Source organism: Bidens hawaiensis, unplaced genomic scaffold, assembly GCF_021521415.1.
Source record: "Bidens hawaiensis isolate Kalapana, Puna unplaced genomic scaffold, B.hawaiensis_p1.1 tig00027567_1, whole genome shotgun sequence".
Taxonomy (NCBI): Eukaryota; Viridiplantae; Streptophyta; class Magnoliopsida; order Asterales; family Asteraceae; genus Bidens; species Bidens hawaiensis.
The window spans coordinates 166,224-172,611 of record NW_027494468.1 but is presented as its reverse complement, the minus strand read 5'-3'; positions in this window follow the sequence as shown (position 1 = coordinate 172,611).

Sequence of the window (6,388 nt, the reverse complement as noted above, 5' to 3'; positions counted from 1 at the left end):
TTTTTTGGCGAATCATGCAGCCAAGTCTTATCCTTTTGTCTCAACACTAAGAAACGGCCTCAAGAAAGCACAATTCAGATGGACCGCGGAAGCGGAACAAGTTTTCTTGGAGGTTAAAAAATGTTTGATGAAACTGCCCACGTTGACAACACCTTATGTGGGGGAACCTTAACGATGTACTTGTCAGCATCAGACATTGCTATCGGGGTCGTCCTCCTGACGAATCGAAAAAATGTTCAAACACCGATCTACTATGCCAGTAGAACATTGTCAGACCCAGAGACAAGATATTCAATGCTGGAAAAACCTGTCTTAACATTGGTCTATGCAGCCCGACGCCTCCGCAGGTACTTTCAGGGACACCCCATCAACGTTTTAACCGGGTAAAAACTCAAGAACGTTCTCAGTAAGCCGGAATTGTCTGGGCGATTGGCAAAGTGGGCCATCAAGCTAGGTGAACTTGCGATTGAATATAAACCTAGGCCAGCAATTAAGGGACAGGTGTTTGCGGACTTCGTCACTGAAGTTCCGCAACACAAAGAAAACGAATGTTTGATTGAATAGCAACCTCAAGCACCTCCGGAGCAAGGACAAATTTGGTCGTTGTTCACGGACGGGGCTTCAAGCATTGAGGGATCTGGCGCAGGCCTCAGGCTAGTCAATCCCGAAGGCCATGAGTTTACATACGCCATAAAGTTAGACTTTAAGAGTACTAACAACGAGGCAGAGTATGAAGCTTTCTTGGCAGGCTTACTGATAGCCAAAAAGCTTGGGGTAAAACATTTGGAAGCCCACGTGGATTCCATGTTAATTGCGGGAGAAATCAATGGCACTTACGAAGCAAAGAATGACGTCATTGCTTTATATGTGTCACAGGCGAAAGACCTGATGCTTCATTTTTCTTCGTGCAAAGTAATTCACATAAAATGAAGTGAGAACAAGTCGGCGGATGCTCTTAGCAAACTGGCTTCAACGAATTTCGAACACTTCGCTAAAGACATCCGCATTGAAATATTGGATCGCCCATCTGTCCCGCAACATCAATTTCTGGTAATCCAAACCGGGGTGGAATCCTGGATGACACCCATTATAGCATACTTGTCATCAGGAGTCCTCCCGGAAGGAAAAGCCGCAGCCCGGAAGATAAAACATAAAGCCTTAGACTATCAAATGCATGACGGTGTTTTATACCGACGTTCCTTCCTCGGACCACTACTTTGATGTGTGGACGCCGAGGACGCGAACTATTTAATCAGAGAAGTTCACGAAAGCATCTGTGGTCTTCACGCTGACCCACGCATGGTCGTTGCAAAATTGATGAATGTCGGATATTACTGGCCGGGAATGCATCTGGACGCTGTGCATGAAATCAGAAAGTGTGATTCCTGCCAACGTCATGCTCCTAACACGTTACGACCAAAAAACGAGCTCGTTCCAGTCACCTCAGCTTGGCCATTCCAGAAATGGGCTATCGACATAATGGGACCTTTCCCTGAAGCCCCGGGACGTGTCAAATTCTTAATAGTAGCCATCGACTACTTCACGAAGTGGGTGAAAGCCAAACCGGTTGCTTCTATAACAGCAACAAGCGTTAAGAAATTCCTGTGGGAATTCATCATCTGCCGGTTTGGTCTTTCGTTGGAACTCGTTAGTGATAACGGTACTCAGTTCGCAGACAATGGGCTACAAGAATGGTTGAAAGAACTGCAGATATCTCAAATTTTCACATATGTATCCCACCTGCAGGCAAATGGTCAGGTTAAGAGAACCAACCGGACAATCAAGGAAGGAATCAAAACAAGGTTAGGAACTAAACAGATGGGTTGGGTTGACGAATTGCCCCATGTACTCTGGGCCTTCCACACCCAAAAGAATTCCAGTAATTCTGAGACCCTCTTTAGCTTAACCTATGGCACAGAGGCCATGATTCCGGCTGAGATTGGGATTCCGTCCGCAAGAGCTCTATTGATTGATGATAATGATCATGAACTCCGGATGAATCTTGACCTCCTTGAGGAGAGGAAAGAACTAACATCGATCCGCGAGCACAATTACAAACGCCAGTTGCAAAAATATTATAACTCGCGGGTTCATAAATGCGAGTTCGATGCGGGAGATTTTGTCTTCCGCAACAATGAAGCCTCCAGGCAAGTTGTCTCCGACTTGGGAAGGACCTTATAGAGTTAAAAAAGTGTTATCTAAAGGTGCCTACAAGCTAGAAAAGTTGGACGGGACTGAGATCCCTAGAACTTGGAATGGGGCCCAATTGAAGAAGTGTTACATATAGTATATTTTTCTTTTTGGCCTGTGTGCCTAATTAGATATTCACAAGTTATGTAATTTCATCTTTTGTTATTCGGCTTATGCCTCATTTATGGAAATTTTATTTCAGTCAGTGATGACATGTATTGTTATGTAATCCTTTATTGACAAATAAAGAAGATCCTACAAACACTTATATTATAAAGAATAAACAAAGTGTACCGGACAACAAAGACTTCTTATTACTGATTAAAAGGGATTACAAAGAAATTCAAATTACAAGGAAGGAAAAAATATATTTACAATGCTGCATCTCTATGCTCCGCGTTATCGCCTTCCGCATCATCTGAGTCTTCTTCATCCTCCACACCAAGGTCGAGAAGATCTTTCAGCTGCTCAATGCTATCCTCCTTGTCCGCAAGATCAGATATCTGCTCCGCTAAAGAAAACTTCAAAGTATCAAAATCTTTTGTTTTCTGGATAAGGACGGCAGCAGTATCTTGGCCGTGCAACACGTATTCCTCCAGAAGCTTGGACTCTGAATCGAATTTATAGCCTTCATGGAAACCGAGTTGACGGCCAGCTTGCTTAGAAGCTTTCTGGAGGATAGTAACACATTTCCCAAGTTCATCACTCGCCCGGACGTCGGTGATGACCTGTTGAAATAATAAAATATAAGTAATTTTGAATACTTAGATTATTCACAACAAAACAAGATACATACCTTGGGAATTCCCTCCGCTAGCAGCCATTTCTTGTCCGCCTTGGCCCGGACAAGTTCCATATTGTGACCGGCACAATCCAAGGCCTGATCTCGGCTCTTGGTAGCATGGTCAGACAAATGCTTGTCTTTAGCTGCCAATTCAGCCTGAAGAGTCTTTATCAGCTCAGCTTGTTCATCCAATTGCTTTTGGAGAACAGCCTTGGCTTCCTCAGTATTAGCACGAGCGGTCTTCTCTGCTTCTAGCGCTTGACTGCTCTCTCTGGCCTCGTTTATAGCCTTAAGGGCTTCTTCTTTAGCATCGGACGCTAAGGCCGCTAGTTCGTCCCACTCCTCATTCATTGCCAACCAGTCCCGGGTTATCTCTTGACTGGTGGAAATAGTATTCGCCAAATGATAAGAGTTCTAGTTTAATAACTCTTGGCGAACACTGCGACGATGTCGCTCCTTTTCAGCAGGAGGAAGACTTTCCCGCAGATATTCAAAGCATATGTCCACGTCGCGGAACGTTGAATCGCGGCGTAAAGACCAACATGGATGATGCGGGGTAGGATCTTCCTCATGAGGAGACAGAGAGGTTTGAGTCCCATGGGCGAACATACTCACACCCCCTTGATCCTTAAAGTGATGAACGTTGAAGGAAGGTGACATACTGATGTGATCAGTATCATCAACTTCCTTATTCTTCAAAGGAGATTCATCCGCCACAATGAATCTCGTGTAAAGTTGTTTTTCTTTAATACGTCTATTTATACATATCGAATCCCGTGTAAAGTTGTGTTTCTTTAATGTTTTGAGTTCGGTTTAATTCGTGTTTCGTTTATCTTTCTTTAATTTAAATTTTGAGTCAAGATTTATATTTTTATCGTGTTTTTATATCTTTTGGTGTCTTGCATGTTAAATCTAATTCTTTCTATCATTTCATGCAAAGCTTATGTTAGTTTAGTTCGTCAAACGGTTACGTGATTGCTTCACTAATATTTAGTTATGTTTTCATATATATGGTGGCTTGGAGAAGCAAAGGAAGCAAGTTCTAGAAGTTTCTCATCATTACTTGGAGATTAAGGGAGCTAATTATCAAGATTTGGTAAAGATTTAACAAGAATTAACAACAAAATCTGGAAGCCACCCCAAAGGGGCGCCGCGCCGCACTAAGGCAAAAGGCCTTTCCAGTCGCGGGGCGCCTAGGCTTTCTGGTCAGCCAAAAATTTCAAGCCCAAGCCCGATTTTCGTTATATAAACATCTTTTTGCCAACCTAGCCGAATGAGACACTATTGGAGCCGATTTTCCAAGGGTTTTTGAAGGTTTGAGGCTAGGAATCAAGGAGGATCATCAAGCTTTCATTCGGGTGTTCAAGGATCAATCGCAAAGGGTTTTATCGCTCTAATTTTTGTTCCTTGTTCATTATTTATCATGTTTTTCCTTTTTGTTTTTAATACTTGTTTAGGATTGTTTTCAATAATGATTCTAGGCTAGACTTCATGTCTACCTAGGTTTGATGAACATGTTTGAGACTTGATTCTTGCTTTGGACTTGTGCTTTGATTATGGTTTTGTTGTTTTAATAGTAAAGACTTGATTTTGCTTTCATGATGCATATGAATGTTTGTTATCATGATTGATTATTAATCATTGCTTCACATAGATCTTTTATCTTTTGATTGTGTTCTTTAGATTTAGGGTTTATGTTTAATCATTACTTGGTGTTTTGATTATTGTGATTGAATGGGTCCATTAGATCATATAAGCTAGTTGATAGTTGGTTAGGGTTTTGAATGTTCTGCTAAATTCCAATAGCAGTAAGGTGAGGAGTTGTTCGTGTGTCTTGGTCAATTGCATGCTAGGATAGATAGTGACAATATTCTTGCTTAGTGTGTTGACCCTTTTTCATGATGTCGTGTTTAGCTTAACAAGTTATCTAGGGTTTAGTGTTTTGTAAGATTGCTTGCTTTAGAAACTATTAATTAAAACTAGTTGATGACTTTGCGGAAATCAATAATACTGATTGCTTAATAATCTAATAATTGTTCTTTGAAATTTCATTTGATTCGGTCAAGGGTTCTTTAGGGTTTATTAGATGAATACGTTTAGAAATCTGTTTCCATAATCATGTTATTTGTCCATTGCTTGATGATTGTTGATGCATGGGATTCTTACCTAGGTAGATTCCTTCTCTGATTGGTTTCGATCTTGTGATTAATTGCTTGTTTTCTCGTTTGCTTGTTTATTTGTTTTCTTAGTTAAATCTTAGTTCAAAAACCCCCTTTAAACATTAATAATAAACAGTCGTGTCGTAAGTCGAGTCTAATTAGTTAATTAACGTAATTTATATTCATGTGGGTTCGATATTCCAGACTTACTTAGCTTTAGTACAATTGACCGGTTCACTTGCCGGTGTTTTGTGTAGTTGAGTCTTAAGTCTAGTTTTTATTACTTGTTTAGTTTAGTTAATATTTAATTGACTGTTTCCACCATATCAGCGAACATACTCACACCCCCCTTGATCCCTAAAGTGATGAACGTTGAAGGAAGGTGACATACTGATGTGATCAGTATCATCAACTTCCTTATACTTCAAAGGAGATTCATCAGCCACAATGATTGGTTCTTCGGCAATGTTAGGAGGTGGAGATGATGGCGGAGATGGCACCTTTGAGCTTTTTAGACCTGAAATATCTTCAGAAAAGTCATTCAGGGCCACTGAAAAATGTTAACAATGGATCAGATATACATTTGACCCATAAGGGGGTGTTTGGTACAGAGAATGGAATTGTAGAGAAATGGAATAGAGAAATGGAATTGGTCTGGAGAACGAGAATTGACTGTTCTGTTTGGTAGTACAGAGATTTTAGTAGAGAAATATAGCTGAGAATCATTTCTCTTGTTTGGTACATAGAAAATAAACAGAGAATTATATCAACTTTATCATTAGCACAAGTATTTTTTTCATAACAAATATTTATTAAAAAATAAAAAACATATAAAAAGATGCATAAATTCCAACCAAAATATGCATTGATCAAACCAATTCACATACAAAACATAGTTTTTAAGCAAAAAACATCAACCATAGTTAAAACCAATTCACATACAAAACATACTTCAACCATACACAACTATCCCATTGAACCATCGGTATACAACTCGACCATCTCAATTTTCTCTTCTATTGTCAACGCAAGAAAAGAACGTCCTAGATCCACATATTTACCAATCAAATGAGCTGCTTTGAACCATTTTTTCATAGTGATACCTGGTAAAGCTTTAAACTCATCACTAACCTTTTCATAGATTTCACGAGCCTCAATACCTTCTTTGCTAAGTTGTTCACCCACCATCTCCCCAAATCGAAGCAAAACTTCCTTGATATCTTTGCAAGACTCTCGATATATCTCATCTGCATCC